Source organism: Phascolarctos cinereus, unplaced genomic scaffold, assembly GCF_003287225.1.
Source record: "Phascolarctos cinereus isolate Bilbo 61053 unplaced genomic scaffold, phaCin_HiC Scaffold_5;HRSCAF=322, whole genome shotgun sequence".
Taxonomy (NCBI): Eukaryota; Metazoa; Chordata; class Mammalia; order Diprotodontia; family Phascolarctidae; genus Phascolarctos; species Phascolarctos cinereus.
The window spans coordinates 77,217,784-77,241,767 of NW_027555958.1; the positions used below are offsets into that span (position 1 = coordinate 77,217,784).

Genomic DNA, 23,984 nt, shown 5'->3' on the forward strand with positions numbered 1-23,984 from the left:
TAGCCCTAACTACTCTTTTGAGTTGGTCCCAAATCATCCATGATCATAACTCTTGATCTGACTATAATCCCTATAATTGTTCCATTTCCATGATAAAGAACTCCATGGATAATATGGTCCCATTTCATAAGTCACCTATCGCACATTTTGAACGATATATCTTTCTTGTGAACATTTCAAACTCAACATGTCTGAAACAGAACTTTTCCTCACTACTAGGGTTTTTATTTTATTAAAGTCATTATAAAACCCAATGAAGAGTCTTATTATGCTTTTAACAGAGAAAGTTTAGAGTGAGGTCTCCTTTCGGTCAAGGTGACCACCATCCTCCATTCATTCAGGCTCGTAACTTTGGTGTTTTCTCAACAATTTACTCTCCATTACTCCATATATGTATAATGAGTTGCTAAGGATTTACAGGTTGTGTGAAGAACAAGATGGAGGATTAGACATTTTCTTAGCTCCTCATGACCTCTCAAACATTTCCAAAGTAGGAATTATGCACAGAAGATAAGGCAATGTCAGATGCCTCCATAGTCTAGTACAAGACCCCTGAGGAAGTAACAAAATGATGAGCTAACAGCAGGGAAGGCTAGCTCACTCAGCACCCCTCCTCCACTGTCTGCCACACTCTGGCAGAGCTTCACTAGCTGACCCACGGGCTTGCAACAGAACTCAGCTCTATTACCACCTCCTTCTCGTGCCAAGGAAAACCAAAAGGCAGAAGTCTGTCCTGCCTGGGATAGCAGCTTGTCAGCACTCTGTGCTGCAATGGAGCCCAGCCAAAGAACTAAGGAACAGAGGGAACTAGAGCAAGAGGTGTGTGCGGCTGTGTGGTACATCACTAAGCCTGAGGAAGGAGTCCTGCATCTGGGGCCCTGAAAGAATGTGATTCCTGGCCAACTGTTAGTAATCCTTGAATGGTCATGACAGCAGCAGTACCACAGGCCTAGAGAAGGGCGAACGTGGTCTGGCTAGAAAGTGGAGTTAGCAAACTATAAAGCAGTGAGTTCAACTTTGATTCCTGGCCAAATTTCTAGAATGTTTTGTTAAAATGGATGATTTGTCCCCAATTGATAAATGATCAAAGGATATGAAGATACAGTTTTCAGATAAAGAAATTAAAGCTTTCTATAGCCATATAAAAAAAATGCTTGAAATCACTATTGATTAGAGAAATGCAAATTAAAACAACTCTGAGGTACCACGTCATACCTATCAGATTGGCTAATATGACAAAAAAAAAGGAAAGTGATAAATGTTAGAGAAGATGTGGGGAAATTAAAACACCAATGCATTGTTGGTGAAATTATGAACTGATCCAACCATTCTGGAGGCATGTTGGATGTGGAACTATGCCCAAAGGGCTATAAAACTGTGCATACCCTTTGATCCAGCAATACCACTGTTAGGTCTGTATCACACAGAGATTATAAAAAAGAAGAAAGGACCCACATGTACAAAAATATTTATAGCAGCTCTTTTCAGGGTGGCATAACATTGGAAATTGAGGGGATGCCCATCAATTGGGGAATGGCTGAGCAAGCTGTGGTCTACAAATGTAATGGAATAGTATTGCACTATAAGAAATGATGAGCAGGCAGATTTCAGAAAAACCTGGAAAGACTTATATAAACTGATGCTGAGTGAAGTGAGCAGAACCAGGAGAACATTGTACACAGTAACAGCCACATTGTGCTATGACTAACTTTAATAGAGTTAGCTCTTCTCAGCAATGCAATAGTCTAAGACAGGAGTGTGAATCTGTGGCCTCAAGGCCATGTGTGGCATACTAGGTCTTTATTTGCAGCCTTTTGACTGAATCCAAACTTCAATGTGGTCAAATGTGGCCTAGAAACTGCAGGTTTCTCCCTGCTGCTGATAAGACAATTCCAAAAGACTCATGATGGAAAATGCTATCCACATCTACAGAAAGAACTATGGAGTCTGAATGCAGATCGAAGCATACTGTTTTATCTTATTTTGGTTTTGTTTTTTCTTTCTCATGGTTTTTCCCTTTTGTTCTGATTCTTCTTCCACAACATGACTAATGTGGAAATATGTTTAATATGATTGTACACATTTAACTTATATCAGATTTCTTGGCATCTTGGGGAGAGGGGAGAGAAAGGAGAGGAAGAAAAAAAATTGGAACTCAAAATCTTATGAAGGTGAATGTTGAAAACTATCTTTGCTTATAATTGGAAAAAATAAAACACTATTAAGTGGGAAAAATAAAAAATAAACAGGATAATTTGTGAAAGGGACGTTATTAGTGAATATTTAGTAAAGGAAGCATTGATCACAAGGAGCCAGCATGGCTTTATCAAGAACAGGTCATGAGCACAAATGAAGCTAAGAATGGTTTTTACATTTTTAAAAAGTTTTATTGGACTGCAGCCATGTAGGTATCATATGTGGCCGTTTTTTATCTACAAAAACAGAGTTTGCAAGTGACAAGAGAGTGAGTGGCACTTGAATCTTCCCCCTCTCCATCCCCTCCGCCCCTCCTTCCGCCCCTCCGCCCCTCCTTCCGCCCCCCCACCCCAGGCTAGTAGGCTCACCACAAATCACAGGAATGCAGTTATAACTCCACAATATTTCAAGTCACTCCTATTGCCATGTTGTAATATTTTATTTTTTTATTACCAACACATAGCCATAACGTCAAAACAAGAAAACAAGGAAAAAAAGTTTTATTATGATTTTTTTTTAGCTTAGAGCTGAAATTGAAATTTATCTGAATGAGAGCCACTCAATCATTACTACTAACGTTGAAAGGTTTTGGGAATTAGCTTTTGCTGCAGACTTAAGAATATTTCCTAATAAATTCAACTTAAAATTATAAGGCGAGACAGGTCTTATTTGTAAAATGTATACTGCAGTCAAGTCAATTTGAAAACAATATTCATAATAATTGCTAGTATTTATATAGCACTTACTATGTTCCAAGCACAATGCTTTACAAATATTACCTTGTTTGATAATAACCACAGGAGGTATTGCTATGATTATCCCTGTTTTACATATGAAGGAACTGAGGCAAATAAAGGTTAAGTGACTTGTCCAGGGTCACACAGCTGGAGAGTGTCTGAGGCTAGATTTGAACTCAGCTCCAGGTCTGTCCATTGCACCATTTAGCTGCCATCATTTAAATCACAAGTAATATCAAGCTACTTTATACACTTCCCATGCTTTCAAAAGTGAAACCAAGAAGTGAAACCTCCATTCCCACACAAATGTGCGGCAGATATATTTTCTTAGCTTCAACGATGGTTCCAACAGCATTTTTCTGACCTTGATGTAAATGCAAAAGAAATTTCCACATTTCAAAATCCATTTAACTGTGCAATTGAGAAGCTTCCACCTAATCTTCAATTGAAAGTGATTAATTTGCATTATAAAGACATGCTAAAAGGCAAATATCAAGAGAATCTAATAGAATTGTATAAATGCCTTCCAAATGATAAGTATGATCAGTTAAAGTCATATGCTTGTGGACTGATAGCAATACTTGGTAATCCTCATCTGTGTGAAAGATGTTTTCAAAGATAAAACACATAAAATCTCACTTTGGATTAGTATTAACAAAACATTTGCAGTAGACTTTGATGATAAGGAACATTGACTTTGAACCCTAACAAAGTGAAATATTATCCTTCCAAAATACTTATTAGTAGACCCATATCTTCTTAAGTATTCATTGTATTTTGAATTTCATCAATGAAAAATGAGTAGAAATTTGTTTTCTCTTTTCTTATCTAAGTACCTACATAATACTCTTTATATTCCCTGTTGGCCCACAAAGCCTAAAATGTTTATCTGAAAAAATTTTGCCCATTCCTGAGCTGGACTAATCTCATTTCCTTTTTTTTTTTAAACTAAGTTATCGGACTTGTACATCAGAGGGATTCTATAGATAGAGTTTATGTCTTAGCAAAGTGTTTGATAAAGTATATTGTTCTGGCTTTGTGGGCAACATGGAAAGATGGGGGCTAGACAACTGTACAACTGGGTGAATTAGAAAATGGTTGCATGTTAGACCGAAAGAGTAATCATTAATGATTTGGTGTTAGCTTGGAAGGAAATCTCCAGTAGAGTGTCCCAGAAATCCCTTTTTGTGGTATTAGTTGTGGTGTTAAACATATTTGTCAATGACATATAAAGCCACATATGGCATACTTATTATGAAATCTGCATGTAGGGAGGCCAGCAATTTAGTTGCTGGGAAGGATGAAGTAGGGCAAAGATCGCTATCTCTATAAGCTCTGTTCTTTCATTCATTCAATAGACATTTGCTAAGCACCTACTATGTGCTAGGAACTGGGCGAAGACCTGGGGGCACAAAAAGATGAAAAAAAAATTCCTGGCCTCAAGAAACTTAGAACCTAATGGGGGACAACATGCCCTCAAATAAATATATATGAAGCAAGCTATGTTCAGGATAAATAGAAAGTGATTGAAAAAGGAAAGCACTGGAATTAAGAGAGGCTGGAGGCTTCCTGTTGAGGGTAGGATTTTAGTTGGGACTTAAAGGAAGCTCTACTCAGCCCCTTCTGCTCATAACCTTTCTCTTAAAGTTATTTGCATGGACCTAGACTAGAGCTGGGGTATGATCAGGGGTTGAGAGGAATCCTCACCAGCCACCTTTGCACTGGAAGTTCTAGGGGGATTTGTAGGACCCAGGCTGGTATCCAGGGAGAGCATAGGTTCTAAAAGGGATTCTCTGACCATAACCCAAGTAAGAGTTGAAATTGAAAGGATCTGGGTAGCAGCAAAGGACCTCAGCTCATTTTTGGTTTTTACGTCTCTACCACCAGCACCTTACTGCCCAGAATATATACTTAGAACTGAAGTGAAATGAATGGGACATGTGGGAATTGTCTTTGGAGAAGGGAGAACACATTCGTTTCCCACTTAGACAGCTTCCACACCAGGGCTACCTGGAGCACCATTTTAACTGAATGACCAGCCTCAAAATGCATTCATAGCCTTACTATGATAGGAAGAAGCTGGTGACCTTTGACTTTTTTGTGGGTGCTCTTTGCATATCTTCTTGCTCTTAAACTGAGTCATGGAATTTAGAAATGCACAAAGAAATAGTTGTAAAACATACTGAAATTTTTGTATTGATGTCTTTTTCTAAATAGCAGAGTTACCTCCAACCCCCTTCCCTTTCTAGCTGACATGGCATCACTACCCCATAGTCCTGCTTAAAGAGACAGCCTGATTTAGTGGACTACCCTGAGCCCTCACCCTCACCAAACCTAGAACAGATAATCTACTTGACACCAGAGTGAGCCCTGGTACACAGCTGAGCTGCTTGGCTGAGTGTGAGCACCTCAAACACGCCTTACTGTCCTGGAACCACATTAGCACCAGTATTCTAGCTTACACTGAAGGTCAAGCAGAGCTAGATATTATTACTGTTCTGACTCCTCCCAATCCCTCTTTCTACCTCTTTATAAGGGATTGATAATCAAATCAATATCAGTTTTCCTTCTCTGAGGGTCTATCAATCTTCTGCCCTTTGGCTCCACTAAAAATCCTTGTGATTCTGATTCTTAGGCTCCCTTCCCTGACCAACATTCTCTGCCCCTATTAACTCATTTTTCTGATGTTACTATCCCCACTCTTTCTTGCCCCTCCACTATTGGAGCCTGTAAACCCTATTCTATTTTTAACAAACTATCCCAGACCTGTGCCATCCCCCTAGAAATTGCGTTGTTTATGTTTTGTTTACTTATAGATATGTTGCTTTTCCCTAATAAAATGTGAATCCCTTGAGGGCGGGAGCTCTTTTGGATTTCTCTTTGTATCTCCAGAACCCAGCAGAGTGTTTATTTGTTGCTATTGTTGTTTAATTGCATCCAACTCTTGGCAAAGATACGGAGTAATTTGCCATTTCCCATTTCCTTCTCCAGCTCATTTTATAGATGAGCAAACGGAGGCAAACAGGGTTAAGTGAACTTGCCGATGGTCACACAGCTAGTAAGTGTCTGAGGTCAGATTTGAACTCAGGAAGAGAAGTCTTCCTGACTCAAGGTCCAATGCTCTATTCACTTTACCACCTAACTGACCACAACATTCTTTAGAGAAGCCCATTTAAAGGGCTCATTCGAAGATTTGGCATAAGGATGGAGCTTTTAAAATTTTTTCTTTTCTACCCAATTGTCACCCTGGACTTTGCACCAGAACTAGCCTTGCCCTTTGGAGTTTCCACTCAAATGTCTCATCCCACACTTAGTAGCCTTCTTTCGTTTTTGCCTCTTAAGCAGGTGAGCTTAGAAGAACAGCATACTGGCCAAAGGAGATTAGCTAGATAGCCAGTGCTGATCATTTTGTCTTCCACTGTGTATATCAGAAGATCCTTTTTCCCTCTGGGAAGTGGGCCAGGTTCTCCTGGATCTAGGGGAAAAGGGGGGCAAGGACACTGAGATGAAGGACTACAGAGGAGAGAGGAGTTAGGGGGTTTTGGTTTTTGTTTGCACTGTAATGTGACATCTTCCAGTAGTTATTAACGGGTGTATTAGGATAGGAGACTAATAGACCACATAGAAGAAGGAATAGGAAGATGGGACAGACAAGGAAAATTCCAAAGCTTTTTTTGTTTGTTTTTCTACAAGCAGAAGAAATCTTCCCCAGAGGCTCAGAAATCCAGCTGTTTTTATTTTTATTTTATTTTAAAATAAGTTTTACTGATACCATTTGTTTTTATATCACTTACATTGCCCAATGTAGCTCCTTCCTGTCCCAGAGAATGTCCTTTCCTGTCCATTATAACAAAGAAAAAAAAGGGAAAAGTACATTTTGATGAAATTAACCAAAGTATGGAAAAAGTTTAACCTGATATTCAGGGTTCCACAACCATAATCCTCTATATCAGCAATAAAGGAGAGCAGGTGCCTTCTCATATCTCTTCTTTGGAGTCAAGTTTGGTCATTATAATTTCAGAGTATTCAGTTTCAATCATTTTGTTGTTCTTTTCCTTTTCATGGTCGTGGTCATTGTACATTTTTTTTCCTGATTCTGATTACTTCACTCTGCATCAATTCACAGAGGTCTTCCTATGCTTTGTGTTCATCATATTTGTCATTTCTTTCTGCACATTACATTCATGTGTTAACAAAGTATTTAGCCATTCCCCAATCAATGACCAGCCTCATACGCTTAAAGGACGTTCTGTCTCATTTCCATTCACCTGCTTCATGGCTAACCACACAATTTCCAACTCCTCCTGAGGCACGCTTCATAAATTATAGCCCCCAAATGACAGCTCATTCAGGCTGTCTCAGGTTAGAGAAAGAAGAGCATGACCATTTGAGAAAGGGAGGGAAGAGATAAAGTGAAGAAATGAAGTGAACTTCTTCCTTAGAACAGGGGTCTGGAACAGAATCACTTCTGCCCAGAGAAAGTATTGATATACTCCCTTCTCTTCCACCTCAGAACTGTGTCATGGTACTAACAGACATTTCTATGGGAATTTAAGGTTTATAAAGCATTTTCTATACATTATTTTGGGCAGCTAGGTGGCACAGTGGATAGAATGTCAGGTCTGAAGTCAGGAAGACTCATCTTCCTGAGTTCAAATCTGGCATCAGATGCTTCCTAGCTGTGTGACCCTGGGCAAGTCACTTCACACTCTTTACTTCTGTTTTCTCACATCTAAAATGAGCTGGAGAAGGAAATGGCAAACTACTCCCATATCTTTGCTAAGAAAACCCCACAGGGGGTCACAAAGAGTCAAACACAACTGAACATACATCATTTCATTTTATCCTCACAACTCTGTGAGGTAGACTTCAGTAATCTTATTTTACAGTTGAAGAAACTGAGGCTGAGGATGAAGTAATTTGCCCAAAGTCACATGGCTACTTAGTGACAAGGGTAGAATTTGAACCCTCTTGCTTCCAATTCCCCAGCTCTTTTCATGTACCATACTACCTCTGAGTGCTTCTGGAGTAAGAAGAAAGAAAACTTATTACTGTCCTTTCTTTCTTTAAAAAAAAATATTGGTCCACACCAGTGGTGTCACTGGGGACATCTTGATCTCTCTACTGATGTTAAGAAACATTATGGTATAGTAGATAGTGTGTGGGACTTAGAACCAGGAAGATCTGAGTTCCAAAGTAGCCTTACTTTGGCCCTAGCCAAGTCAGTTACCTCTATGAGCTTTTTTCCTTATCCATAATATAAAATGCACTGAGGCGGATGGCTTCTTTTGGTCCCAAGATACAGTCTCAGGGCTCCAAGAAGGTGTCTTATCTCACTGCTGGAGGTGAGGTCACCTGCCTTGATGCAAGCTGGGCAGGGGGAAGCATTTTTAAATTTCAGTTGTCCCTCAAACAGTTGTTCAAGTTGTCCCAATTTCTAGGTTTGTCCTTTAGCACCTCAGAGCACATACAGTATATTTTCAGAAGCTGAAGCCAGTGGACTGATAAACTTTTTAACAGTTGACTTTCAGAAAATGCTTGACTCATTTTTAAATCTGTCATTAACATTTTTCTCCATCACTTTCTTAATCTAGACAATCAATAAAACAATAGATCAAGACTTGATTTGTAATGTTTGCTAATTTCCCAGGTGTAAAATGCTCACTCCGAAAATTTAACAATCCCGGAGCAGGTAACAGCAGCCTCCACTGCACACCTGCCTCAGCCCACAGTCCTGGGAAGCAGGTTGGCAGAAGGTGACATTTTCCTAGCTCTAATACATATTAATTATTTTATATTAATCTAATATCATAGCATGTCCTAGTGAGACTTCAGCAAAGCTGATAAAGTGGAAGAAGGGGGGAGGAGAGAGACTTTAAAATGGAAAGGGAAAATCCTTTTAGGATCTAAAGATTTCTACAGAAGAAAGGGTCTCAGGCTTGAATTACTTTTGAAGAGGTCAACAAAGATAACAAAGTTGCCTCTGCAGTACAGGCTGCATGCATACCTTTCTCTCTGGATATTCCTGTCTCTAAGATACCAAAAAAGAGTCAGGAAAATGCAAATTGATGAATTAGGTCTGATCACCATAAACCCAGGGAGACCTAGATTGAGGGAATTAAGTGAACTGGTGCTGGACCAGGAAGGATTGTTGACTAGAAGCTAAATCTCTCCCACCTCCTACTTGGAGATGAGAAACCTCAAAGACAAGGCTCTAAGGGAGTCAATCCATGAAAAGTTTCTGCCAGTCCTAGGCTAAAGTCACACATAGTACCAACCAGCAGAGCCAATGGTTGAAGGGAGCCCAGGGAGTCCAGCATGACATATATATATATATATATATATATATATATATATATGTGTGTGTGTGTGTGTGTGTGTATGTATATGTGTGTATACGTATATGTATATATATACGTATATATACACACATATGTATGTATATGTATATGATATATATGTATAGGTAGAAGGCACTATGCTAAGTGTTAGGGATACAAAGAAAGGCTCAAGGATTTCAGTTTAATGGGAGAGACAAAATGAAAACGACTATGTTGTACAGATATATACAGGAAGTCATCAACAGAGGTCACACCCTCAGGAAAGACCAACAGCTAAGCAACCTTCCCAGGCCAGTCCAGAGGAAGCTGTCCAGCAGCAAACAGCAGTCTTGAAGCCAAGTATCCTGCCTAGTCCAGCCCAGCAGCAACTTCCCGGAAGTCAAGTGACCCAATCATTCCTTCTAGGCATCAGTCATCCAGATGGTCACACCCTAAAGCAACCTTCTTGTGGACCTTCTCCAGAAACAAACAACAACGCTGGGCACGTTGATTCTCCTCCTCTAAGAGGATAATATTAGTACCTCCCTCCTAGGTGTTTTGCATATGATATGAGATAACTCGTAAAGCATTTTGCAGACCTTCAAGGAAGAATGCTAGCCATTGTTGTTGTGGTGGTTGTTATCCCTACCTTTGTGTATATTTGCAAGAGAGAGTGTGCCTCTGGATTAGGAAAAATGCTTTGCAACTATTGTTCTTGCTAAATCCTTTGAGTAAATAAATGCCTTTGCTAAAATGCTTTGAATCTAATGGCCAATTTGTTAAGTGAAAGCAACCAGTTACACTAGGGACAGAATTGCCCAGTGAACAGAGTGCTGTGCTTGGAGTCAGGAAAGCCCTAGCCCTTCCTAGCTATAAATCCTCCCTTACCTCTGCCCTTTTGTCAGTCAGTCAATAAACATTTATTAAGCACCTGCTATATACCAGGCACTGTGCTAAGTGTTGGGGATACAAAAAGAACCAAAAGACTGTCCCTGCCCTCAAGGAGCTCATGATCTAATGGGGAAGACAGCATGAAAATAAATATGCTAGGCAGCTAGTCGGCACAGTGGATAAGAGTGCCTGGCCTCGAGTCAGAAAGACCTGAGTTCAAATGTAGCCTCAGGTACTTACTAGCCATGTGACTCTAATCAAGTCATTTCATCTCTGTCTACCTCAGTTTCCTCACCTGTAAATAGAAAATGGAGATAATAAGAGTATCTACTTCCTGAGGTTCTTGTAAAGATCTGCTGAAATAATAATTATAAATTGCTTAACACAACTCCAGTCACATAGTAAATTCTATGTAAATGTTAGCTACTATTATTAAATATGTACAAACAAGCTATATACGGGGGGGGGGGAAGGAAATAATTAAAAGAGGGAAGCCATTAGAATTAAGAGGGTTTGGGAAAGGCTTCCTGTAGAATACTCTTTTTGAACCTCTATAGTTTCTATTAAGCCTAAGCTCAAGCAGCCTACCCAAACCCCCCGGCTTCCACTGCCCTTCCCTCCCCCATCACCTTGACCAGTCCATATCTGTATCTGTACACATTCTCTCCTCTGATGCATCCTTTGAGGATAGGTGTTCCTTTTGTGTATAGGTGGGACTAGATGGCCGACAGACATCCCTTCCAGCTCTCAAATTCTGTGACTATTTCTAGCACCGAGTGCAAAATAGAATTTTTAATAATAGCATTAATAAATAGTTGTTGATTTGAGTTGTAGAGAGAGTTCTCCTAATATCACAGATCAGAACTGATGGGGTCTTAGAGGACAGCTCATTCAAACCCTTTATTTTACCGGTAAGGAAACAGAGCCTGGGAAAGTGATCTCACTAGCTCAGGACCACTCAGCTAAGCTCTCTGAGGTAGGAGTGGAACATAGGTCTTCCTAGAGTCATCCAGTTCTCAGTTGTCGGCTCTCTGCTGTCTCCACTTCTGGGACTGACCTGATGTACCAATATCTGTGGCTCCTTGCCTCTCTGCCCTGCCTTTTATGGTCTTGCTCAAGGGCTCCGCATTTGCCAGATCCTCTAATCTCTCCTAGTTCTTAGGACAGGGCCTCAACTAACATAATCAGAGCTCCCATCTATTTGAATCTCGCATAATTTTTTCCCTAACTTGAACTGAAGGTTGGGACTAATCCTATCTGCCTCATTCTGAGTGAGTGGCTTTCTCCCTCTCCTTCCCTCCCTATCCCTCCAGAAGGAAAGGCTGGGTCTGTTTGCAGCTCTAGCGGATTCAGGCCCCTTGTTAGCCATCAAAGCACAAACACATTCCTCTCTGTGATTTCCTGCTCTGAAAGTCTCAGTCTGGAATACAAGCCTCTTCTGTTCTCCCTGACGCTATTTCACTGAGGCCGCAACATCTGGGTGAAGGGTTTACGATTTAAAAAGTCATAAATCGTGCTCTCGGCCCATGAATGTGATGGAATGGGAAGGCAGATTGTGCTGTGTGTAGTTCGACTCATTCTAAATCCCTAAAGCGGAAAACTCTACCTGAGGCAGTCTGAAATGTCTGGTAGAAACACAGTGAGATAGCATCGTGAGGAAGGCAGCCGCAGTTTACCGACTAGAGGTAACTAACTCAGAGTAGTTACAGTGCTGAACTCAGACCCAAAAAGCCTGGGTTCCAGTCCCACCTCAGACAGCTGAGTGGCTAAGTGACTATGGATATTTGACCATTTTGAGCCCCAGGTCATCCTCTGTAAAATAAGGGAGTGGAAGTAAGGTCCCATTTAGCTCTAATATATTATAGGGTAGGGTTTGAACCCATGATTTCACTGGTATAGGGAATTTCTGAAGAAGGAAACTCTCCCAACTAAGTGTTTTAGATAGTAACCCAGGAAGAGCATTGGTAGGTTTATTTATTTGTCCATGAAGCCAATTGTGTCAGAGTTGGGACTTGAACTCTTGCTTCAAGGAATGCTAATAATGTATTAGGCTACACTGACTCTCATCTATACTACGCTATGATGTGATTGTATGAGGGTGGATCCCTCTATAACTCAGATAAAATCTAGGGAGCTACCTGAGTCACATAAGGTTAAGTGACTTGCCCAGGGTCATGAGGCAGGCAAGTGTCAGAGTTAGACTAGGTTTCCAATATACTCTCCTCGGATGCCTGTGGGGCCGTGTGTGTAAGAGGGGTGGAGTAAATGGAATGGGTTCTGCTGAATACCAAATAATCCCAGTAACCTCAAAGCACCCTGAGGAGCTTGGCTTGCTTAGCAACAACTAAAAAGCACGTAATTAAGGTATTGTGTTACAGCCAAGAATTCTGGGTTAATCCAAATTTTATTTTTACTGCTACCTACAATAGTTCAGTCTCAGAGGAGGGAAGAATAGGCCAAAGAGGTGGAAGAAATTCAGGCAAGCTTCTTTAGAAATTCTGTGGGAACAGGTATTTCAGGGCATAGCTGACATCTCCCCCAAATGTGGTCCTGCCCTTGAGTAATACTAACTGACATTTGTATAGCACCTCATTTATATTGAGGATGATCATGTGGTACAGTGGTGAGAGTGCTGGACTTTAAAGTTTCAGAGGTCACAGGTTAAAATCCTGACTCAGTCACTTGTTATGACCTTGAGCAAGTCACTTAAATTCTTCCTGGGTCTTGATCTCCTTATGTGTAGGAAGAGAATACACTCTGTTCACTGTCCTAGGACCAGGCTGCTACATCTTCCCTTCAGGATTCTAGGGGAGTTTGAAGGGTTTGGGGGTGCCTCTTCTCTGCTTCCATCAGCTTGAGCCCCCATCGGGTGAGTTCCCCCTTCATTGTTTGGCAAAATAATAACATTTGGCTCTGTTTCTGCCAAGAAAGCAAAGTGGAAGGAAGGCATTTAATTAATGGTCATGTGTATCAATGACGGATGTGTTCTACAATGTGATAAGCACTAAGGATACAAAGAAAGACAAAAACACTGTCCTTGCCCTCAAAGAGCTCTCATTCTAATGGGGGATAGACAGAACATGAACATAACTGTCAACATATAAGATCTCTATATCTATCTATATCCATTTAGAGACAGAGAGACACGGGGTGGGCAAGAAGAGAGAGAGAGGGAGAGAGAGAAAGAGAGAGAGAGAGGAGAGAGAGAGAGAGAGAGGAGAGAGAGAGAGAGGAGGGGAGGGAGTAAGAGAGAGGATAAGCTGGAAATAATCATAGAGGGGAAGGCATTAGCATTAAGGAGGATCAGAAAAGGCTTCTTGCAGAAGGTGGGGTTTAAGCTGAGATTTAAAGGAAGCCAGGAGACAGAGGCTAGGAGGGAAAGCATTCCACTCATGGGGAATAGCCAGTTAGTGAAAACGCCCGGAGTTATGAGATGGAGTATCTTGTGGGAGGAATAGCAAAGAGGCCAGTGTCACTGGATTGCAAATTTACATGAAGGGGAGTACAGTACAAACAGACTAGAAAGCTGGGAAGGGGCCATCTTATGAAGGGCTTAGAATGCCAAAAAGAGGAATTTATATTTGATCCTGAAGATAATAGGGAGCACCAGAAGGTTTTTGTTTGTTCGCTTGTGTTTGGTTTTGTTTTTGTTTTTGGCAGGGGTGGTCCTGACATGGTCAGACCTGTGCTTTAGGAAGATCATTTTGGCAAGTAGGTGGTCGATGGTCTACAGTAAGGAAAGATTTCATGCAGGGAGAGTTGCCAGGAAACTATTTCAATAGTCTGGCCTTGAGGAGAAGAGGAAGATAATTCAAACCTGAAAATAAAATAAAATTTTTTAAAAAGATGTAAAGAGGAGGAGGAGCAGTATTACAAGCATCATGAATCCACTTGTATGTATGTGCTCAATGAAAGTCACAATATTGCTTCAGATCTCACTCACAGCCCAAACTATGAGTTTGTGTCCTTTTTCCAGGCTATCTCTTTCCAGCCTTGAATTTTATCCCTAAGTTTCACTGAAATCTTGAGGTGCATTTCTCCTTATTTCTAGTTAATTATGTTTCTCATTCTCATAATTAGTGCATTTTTACATAGATAGTTAAGTCTATACATACTGGTCATGATCCTTTTCCCTGTTGTTGTTTCCCTCTGCCTGCCCCCCCCCCAGCTTTTAGCACTCCATCTGGGCTCACTCAACCCCCATTCACACTAATAGATCAGATCCCCAGAGCAAAGTTGATTACTTCTGTTCTTTGGGCTCCAGGAGTACTCGTATCTCTACAAAGTCAGATAGAGAGGGGGAGTGCTAGTACTAACACTCATGAGCCCCTGTAGGTGTACTTATCAATTATGTACTGATATTCACTAGCCAGTCAGAGCTAATTAGCTTTTAGAAAAAGGTATTTATTAAAATACTATAGTGAGAATAATTGGCACAAAAATATTTCCCCAAATATGGCTATACCCTTCCACAAATGCATACAGTGTTCAGAGGAAAGTAGGCTCAAGCTTAGGAAACACCTGTAGCAAAGAAGCAATTCACAGCTTCTAGTTGGATAGTTCTTTTCTCCTTTTGTAGAGTTCTTGTGAAGTTCTGGGAGGTTTGTAGTGGACATTTTAGAGTCCTGATGCTACACTTCTCCCTTCATGTCTGGTTTGTCCTCTCTTGGCTCTATTTGCTTCTGGTCTAATCTCTCTAATAAGATAATCAAGTGGCAGGAGAAGGATGGGGGGAAGAGGGAAGGAACAGTGAGACACTCCTTCTGGGTTTACTCCCCCTACCTATCCCCCTACTATCATACTATCTGGTACTTGTACAAAGGGTATGCCTTCTCAAAGTCTCCCAGGACTCCTGAAACAATTACTGGAAAAATACTCGTTCTAGAATCTCCTTCTAGTATGTAACTAGATACAGAGAGGTGTGTCCAATTCTTTCCACCAATCCTATTATATTTTGTTATCTGATTTCATCCTGTGGCTTAAACTACTCCACTCCTCATATCTAGTTTACTCCTTTGTCTGACTGATTGATTGATTTGACTGAGGGTGTATAGGAATTGTTCAAACCTAGTTTATATGTTTGATTCTGCAACTCAATTAGAGACAATCTCATCTGATAATGGTATCTGAGTCTTCCTAACCCACGTACATATAGAACTTCAAGAAATCCTTGGATAGATTTCAGAGGGTTTCTAAACTTGGATGGGATAATTACACCTTTATTTTAATATAACTGCTTTTTGGGGTAATTCTATGTATTTTATTGTATACATTTGAAAATATTACTCTGAGAAGGGGTCCAGAGCCTTCACCAGACAGATAATGGAATCCATGACACATACACACAAAAAGATCAAGAATTCCTGGGGTATTAGTTACATTAATTGGAGCTGGGGTGGGGGACATTCCACTGCTGCATTGACAATTATGCAACGTCTCTTCATTATGCTTTCATGTCACACTCATTCTCTGTAGGATCCTGTTTTACTATCCTTATCTGAGATTTTGTTTCTTCTTTCCCATCAAATTTAAGTTTCAATCCTTCCATTGGGGAGGTTCATGTCAAATGCTTTCTTTTAGCCTTTGTGACTGCCTTTCTGGCAGCCCATTATTTCAGAACGCTGAGCCAAATGCGGTTCTTTGACACCATCTCTCCAGCCAACTAGAAAGTTCCCTTGTCTTCTTTTCTCTTCCAAAATCCCAGATTCCCATCTAAAGAGCTCAAAGTGCTATGCATGGCCCCCAGTCTGTCAATTTCCATCTTGTAAAGTTGCTGGGGACATTCCAGGTTTCAGCTGTTCGTATCTTCTGCAGAAGTGGGCAGCAGTCATATAATCTGACCAGTCTTGGCAGATTCTTCCATGTTGCCATGTGAAATCTACACACAGCCAGGTTCATACTGCCTATTGGGGCTTCATCAAACACCAAGACACATCTCTTCCTGCTGGGAGTAGAAATTGGATTTCTCTCACTTGTTAGTGTCTCTGTAGAGGCCTTAGTGTTTTGTTGAGAACGGATTCTTGTTTATCCTTCAGAGGGTCCATATTTGCCCTTTATTGTGTAACTCTAATGGTAAAGTGTTTTTTTCTTCTTTTCTCTTTCTCCGTGGTGTCACATTCTTTTGCTTATCAACCTCGTTGTCAATTGACTTTGATTCCCATCTGTCCACTCTAAATATTTTCCTCTTTATATTCTTCCCATGGCCCCATACTGCCTGTCAATTAGACGAGATCATCACTAAGGTCCATTTCTAACAGTCTATATAATAGGGGTACTGCTGCTGTTCCAGTTCCCCTTTTCCTGACCCATCCCTTATTCTGCCAAAATCCTAGTGCTTCAGGTCAGGGAAAACAGATATCCTCAGAAGCCTCCCTTCTTTCTCCTACCTAGCCTCATCTCCATCCCTCTCCCTACATTCACTGTTTCCAGAGTTTTCTTCTTATTTCTGAAGATGCATAGTGTGAGAAGAGGGGAAGGGGTATAGATAGGGAGCCCCTGGTCCTTGGGCCTTTGGGAAATGTATCCCAGGGGAACTTGGAATGAATTTTCTTGTAGAAACAATACTATAAAGCAGTAGTTACCCCTTTATCAGTCAATACTTGGGGGTACCCCACTAATATGTGTGTATTTACTTATTTATGTATTACATTCACACAATGTGAGAAACAGTATAGTGTGATGGTTGGAGAGCTGACTTTGGAACTAAGAAGACCTGAGTTCAAGTGCCACCTCTGATTCAGACTGCCTGAGTGACTCTCAGCAATTTATTTAATCTCTCAGTGCCCTAGCAGCTCCAGTGAAGGTGACCTACATAAATAGAGGGAAATTCCTTATCTGGGAATTCCCTATGTAACAAAATTCTGGACTTGTTCTCCCCTCCCTCATGTACACTAGCAGGTCAGGTCCCCAAAGTGTGTCTGGCCACACCTCCCCCTCAAGGTCTTGGGAAGGGGTAATAGCATTCTTCTAATAGTATTATTGGTTCAAGTCCTAGTATGTATTACTACCAATATCAACTGCTCAGTGCCAGTTATCACCCCATTATCATTTAACCTGTTGATTTCTCCTCAATGTTGATTAACAAACTTTAATTAGCTTATACTAAAACGATTAGCAAAAACCAAAATGCAAAAACATTTCTCAGATCTGGGGCACATCCTCCTTTCTACACATGGTAGCTAAAAACATTTTTCTTGCTACCAAGTTCATTAAGTGGATGAGGTGCTCCCTTCTTTGCAGGATGTCATAGTTCAGTTACCAAGTCAACAGACTGCTCAATGGGTCAAGCAGGTCATTCCTCAGAGTTGGCTCCTTCCTGGGCTTAGCTGCTGGTCTTCTGCTGGCTCTTCTGACTTTTTGAAGCTCACTAGGTTGAAGCCTGGTTATTCCATCTCTAATGTGCCTTCACTTAAGATCAGGAAAAAATAGACACAAAACAGCAAAGAAAGAAGGGAATCCTGTGCTTAGAGATACTGTTGGCCATGGCGGAAGAGAGCCCTAGGACCCTCCCAGGGACCCAAAGCGGTTCCTTCTCTTTCAGCATCCACCAGGAAGATTTAGTTTCTTCTTTATAACCTTTCATCCGCACCCTCAGTTCCAGTTCAGCAGCCCATTAAAAGGTTTTTTTCCTTTGCCATGCCGTAAGCATACAGGATACAGACACAGGCTATCTGCACATGCTCTGAATAAGGAACAGGACCTCTTTATTGCATTTCATCATGTACTTATAGAAGAGGGCTCATGAAATACCCCACATAAGGAATCTAACCATAATCAGCTACCGTCTTGTATCTTCCCATTCATTCATCCTAATGAGGTCGTTTGAGGGGGGCAGCAGGAGAGGTTGGGGTAGATTTTGTTTGTTTGTTTCCTTTTCTTGCCAGAAGGAAAAGAATTTGCAAGCTTCTTCCTAGTGAATACTGGAGATGTGAGCATTGCCTTTTTAAAAAATTTGACTCACGAAATATTTTGCTAGACTTCAAAAATTGACCTTTCCCCACTACTCAGCTGGACCCAGTTACTGAGCCTGTTGGCATCAGTAACCTGAAGCCATAGAATACCAGGACTATTGGTCATATTTTCCACACGTATTCTTCAATCCAGTGACACTGGCTTCCTGACTGTTCCACGAACAAGATACTCCATCTTTCTGCTTCTGGTATTTTCTTTTGCTCATCTCCAAATCCTGGTTTCCTTTAAGTCCTAGCTAAAATCCCATCTTCTACCAACCCCACTTAATTCTAATACCTTTCCTCTGTTAATTGTTTCTCATTTATCCTGTATATAGATTGCTTTGCATATATTTGTTTGCATGTTATCTCTCCAATTACACTGCAAGTTCCTTGAGGGCAAGGAATGTCTTCTGCCTCCTTTTGTATTCCCAACACTTCCTACTGTGCCTAACACACAGTAGCCACTTAAATGTTTATTGATTGGTTTTTTTATTGATTGGCTATTTGATTCAATTCAACAACATGAAACACCTACTATGTGTTTGATACTAGGTATACAAAGACAGACAAGGGACAGTTTATTTTGCTCCTTTACATGTGAAACAGTTCATATCAAAGATATGGAGAGGAAAGAGGTTGACATCCTGGTTAAAATTAAATTGGGGGATTATTTGTGGACTTCATCACTTGTGCTTTATCCCTGACCCCCTGTTATGGCCTAATTGAAAGTTGGCTGAGCTCTCCTCAGATATATTAACGTCTGCCTTGGCAGGTCCTGACAGAAATCCAAAAACTGCGCTATCAAGGCCAGGGCCCACAGCTTTTATCTCCCAGAGCTGTGGAGAGGAAAGAGATAATGATTCATGGTCCCCTTAGTTTTAAACTTTCTCCTGAAGGGCAACCATCTGTCTACCATCTGAGATAGAAAGAGCTGTCAGACATTATTATTGTCCTGCCCCCTGCCAAGTTGTCAAATCAAATCAACAAATCTTTCTTCTTTCTCTTTTTTTTAAATACAATTTCATTTTATTTTCCTGTTTGAATTCTCCTCCTCCCTTCCCTTCCCCTGCCACCCCATCCTAACCTTGAGAAAGCAAGAAAAACAAAATCCATTACAAATGTACTGTCAAGCAAAAACACATTCATGAATAGGCTATATTCAAATAGATATAATATATTAGCTATTTATATTATATATGATGATATAATAAATTTTATGTTATATGTGTAATAATATATTATATCATAATACTATATATACATACACACACATATGTGTGTGTGTATGTATATATGTCTCAGTCTACACTCTGGGTTTCTCACCTCCGTCTAGAGATGGGTACCAAGTTTCATCAGTCCTCTGGAACTGTGGCTGGTCTTTTTGTGGGTCAAATTTCCCAAGTCTTTCAAAGTTGTTTCAACAAATATTTTTGAGTACTGTGGTCAAGGCACTGAGTAGAAAAATGAGGAGCTGCAAAGAGAGTAATAACCTCAGTACAAATACAGACCCTAAAGCATTCATGAGAATTCAACAGATAATCTGTGTGGAATATCATCACAAATAAAACTAATGCCCATAGTGGTGCCAATCCTTAAGGGAATGGAGGGGAAGGAAACAAGCATTTATAGAATGCCTACTGTGTGCCAGGCACTGTGCTAAGCACATTACAAATATTATCTCGTTTGATCCTCACAATGGCCCTGCAAAGTAAGTGCATAAAAATGTAAGATAACACTTTAAATTATATCACAATAGCAAAAGCTTTCAAAATATGGAGACCTAGAGGATGAAACCAAAACCATGCGGGGATAGGATGAGGCACATAGAATCCCCATCATCTTACTTACTAATGGAGTTGTCTAGAAGACCCTTTTAGGGAGCCTACAGAAGATGAGCTTACATCCCAATGCTTTTATTTAATTTTAAAAAGTAGCTATTATCTACCTGTGCAATAATCCGCTAATCATATTTTATCTGAAATAATATATTTATTTCTATTAGCTAACATATTTCTTATATATTATTATATTAGCTAAAGCTATATTTATATTAGCTAATATATTTATTATATGTTATATTAGCTAATATTATTTTATTTATATTATTTATATTTATATTATATATATTTATATTTATATTAATTATCTGAAATAATAATAATAATAATAACAACTACAATAAGAATAATGATTGCTATAATGAGAGGTAGAAAGCTATGGCAGATAGAGAGCTGACCTTGGAGTCAGGAAGACTTGGCTTCATGGCCCACCTCTAGCAAACATCTCTCTTAAATACAACCTTTAATTAATCACTCATTCTCCACTTTGGCTGGCTTTACTTCCACTCTGATCTGCTTCACATCCACACTGGTTTCCTGACCCCCTGAGTGTGACTTAATCCTGAGGCCAGCTCAGTGATTGATATGTCCCTGCCTGGAATCTCCAAGTCATGAGAAGACCAACTCACATAGCTAACTCTCCACTGCTGTTCATTTTCAGCCTGCTCCATCTCCATACCAGCTGCCTGGTGCCTGTTCCCTCCCCATACCCCAAGCTACCTTCCTTTCCTCCACAAACCCTGTTTTCTAATTCCTCTTTATGTTCCCCTAGTAGAATGTAAGCTTTTTGATAATAGGGATTTTTTTTTGTTTTTGTGCTTAGCACAGTGCCTGGTACGTGGTAAACATCCAATAAATGTTTTATCTATCTATCCATCCATCCATCCATCCATCTGTCCATCCGTCTGTCTATCTATCTATCTATCTATCTATCTATCTATCTATCTATCTATCTACTTTTATTAAGTACCTATTCTGACCCAGGCTCTGTGCTAGGCATTTGGGATGCAAATACAAAACTGAGACAGTCCTTTCCCTTAAGGAGCTTATTCTACCAATGGAGACACTGTGCACATAAAAGCGTCTCTAAAATGCATTGTGCACGTACTGTGGGATAATGGATAGAGGGCTTGCTTTCAAGTCAGGGGGACCTGGGTTCAAGTTCTCCTCTGACACATACCAGCTGTGTGACTCTTTAACTTCTTAAGGCCCAGACAATTCTTTCAGTCCATAAGTTTCAGAGTAGGTAAGAATCTGCAGTGGGCTGGCAAGATGGCTAGGTGGCACAGTGGATAGAGCACTGGCCCTGGAGTTGGAAAGACTCATCTTCCTGAGTTCAATTCCGGCCTCAGACCCCTACCAGCTGTGTGACCCTCAGCAACTCACTTGACCCTGTTTGCCTCAGTTTCCTCATCTGTAAAATGAGCTAGAGAAGGAAATGGCAAACCACTCCAGTATCTCTGCCAAGAGAACCCCAAATGGGGTCATGGAGAGTAGAACATGACTGAAAAAAGACTGAACAACAACAGTGTCTTAGGCTGTATTCAAACAGCAGGTCATCTTGTCTTCAAGTCCAGCTAGAGCCAGCTTGAACTGATTTTTGAGACCCAGTTGTTAAATTTTCAATATGAGCATTTGTACCTTGGAAACACAGCAACCTACAAATCAGGTTTCAATGTATTGTTTCACTGATTGTCTAGACTTAAGAAAGTGATGGAGAAAATGTTAATACTGAAAATTAAATTTATAAATGTGTCATGCATTTCTGAAGAGCAGGTTGTTAAACATTTACCAGCTCAGCCCTGGGTCCAGCCCTCTATCCAGGACAGCAATATAAGGCATGGCCCCTGCCCTCCAGGAGTTTTCCATTTAGTAGAAGAGACAAGACATAGGGATTATAGATGACCAACTGGAAGGGACCTTTGAGGTCACTAAGTCTAATCCCTTCATTCTGTGGATGAGGAAATAGATGTAAGAAGTGAAGTGACCAGTGCAAGATTCCATAAACAGTAAGTGGCCCAGTTTAGATTCGAACCCAGAGCTCATTCTACCACATCACTATTGAAATAGCAATTCAACACAACAATAGAAGGAAAAGATGTCTTGGAGCTGTAGGGGTCTCACTGCCAGAGGAATGAGAAAGATAACCAAGTCTATAGGGATTTAGAAGGAGAAGAACCAGAGGGAAAACAGGAATAGATTTAAAAGTACAATTAGAGGGGCAGCTAGATGGCACAGTGAATAGCGCACTGGCCCTGCAGTCAGGAGGACCTGAGTTCAAATCAGACCTCAGAAACATAATACTCAATAGCTGTGTGACCCTGGGCAAATCACTTAACCCCAATTGCCTAAAAAAGCTAATTAGTTAATTAAAAAAATAAAAGTACAATTAGAAAGTTTTCCTAGTGTTTTGTTTTGTTTTGCTTTAAAATAATTTCTATCAATCTTACCCTTATACAAAACCGTAATATATATGTGCTTGGGATGCTCTGAACTATTAGTCTGGAAAGATGCTTAGAAGTCTATACTCAAAGAGATCAAAGAAAGAGGAAGAAGATCTATAAGAACACAAACTAGCTCTTTTTGTGGTAGCAAAAAATTGGAAACTAAAGAAGTGCCAATAAACTGGGGAATGGCCGAGCAAATTACAGCGTATGAATGTGATGGAACACTAGAGTGCAGGAAGAGATTATGAAAGGGATGGTTTCATTTCAGAGAAACCTGGGAAGACTTTTATGAACCACTGAGGAGAGAAGTGAGCAGAAGCAGGAGAACAATTTACACACTAGCACAATTGGAAGGACAAATAACCTGGAGATACTTGAGAACTCCAATCAATGCAATGACCAAATATGATTTCAAAGGACTAACAATGAAGCATGCTACTCACATTGGGACAGAAAGGTACAGAAGGAGGCTTCCTTTTTTGCATCTGGCCAATGTGGGGATTTGTCTTGATTCTTATCAGTGTTGGTTTTTTCTCCTGCAATGCAGACAGCAACTCATCCATGTCTGGTGAAACATATCCAGTTTTCATCCATATCTCCCCCATAGGTTGTCACAGAAGTCAAAGGGGGGCTTTATCACTTTTTCTGACACGACATGTATAGCAACAAAACACACGAAACACTGGCTATCCCTTAATCTTCTGTATAGGAGCTGGACATGAACCTTAGAGACTGCTGAGTCACACCCTCTCATTATACAGATGAAGAAACTGAGGCTGATAGTAACTGACCTGCCCAGTGGTCATACAACTAGTATATGTCAGAGACAGGCTTTGAACTAAAATCTTCCTGACTCCAAGCCTAGGCTTCTATCCACTGACCCTATGAGCTTCAAAAGGTTGGGAAAGAAAGCTACCAGAAGTCTGAGAGCTGGAATTTAGGCTGGGATTTACACAGCAGTCCAGTTCAATACTGGTCTGAAGACTGTGGGTCATTCTTACATGCAAGTATCACCCCTCCCCACTGGCGCCTTCCTAATCCTCAGCATCTGTGACCAGTGGCAAGGCCCAGCCCAGACACTGGGTCCCTCCCTGTGCAACCCCTGCCATGAACCGTAATTTGATCCTAACAGTTTTAGAAAGCTGTGAGGTCATCTACACAGAAGAGAGCATCCTCTTCTTTCTTCCATGCATCAGGCTTACCATTTAATGCATCAATATTCTCTCAGACCTGCCAGAGATCTCAGGTTAGCTCTGGCCATTGAGTCCTGAATACACAAAAGCCTTCTATTACTTGAGACCTTGGCAAATGCCTAGGCAGTCAAAAGCCTTGCTCCACTGGAGTGGAAAAGGACCAATTCTGAAGATGAAGTGTGTGTCAGAACGTCAGTGCTTGCTCCAAACAACTTCCCATCGACGTGGATTCATGAGTTCCTCTTTCCCTTCAGTGTGCTTTGAACAGTGACTGATGCAAAGGGGAGGCCAAGAAGATAAAAGAAGGGAATTTGGCTGTAAATCAGGCACCCTTGTTCATCTCTGAGAGTCAGGGTGTCCAACCGCCTGCAAGGACAAAGAAATCATCTCCCTCATTATCAGATGAAGAT

The 23,984-nt window shown here is 40.6% G+C and overlaps 1 protein-coding gene across 2 annotated transcripts in view; it reads left to right on the forward strand.

Annotated features, from left to right (window-relative positions):
- Positions 1 to 23,984, forward strand: part of BCAR3 (BCAR3 adaptor protein, NSP family member) — a 314,683-nt gene that overhangs the window by 60,369 nt on the left and 230,330 nt on the right. The gene's annotated exons all lie outside the window — the stretch shown is intronic.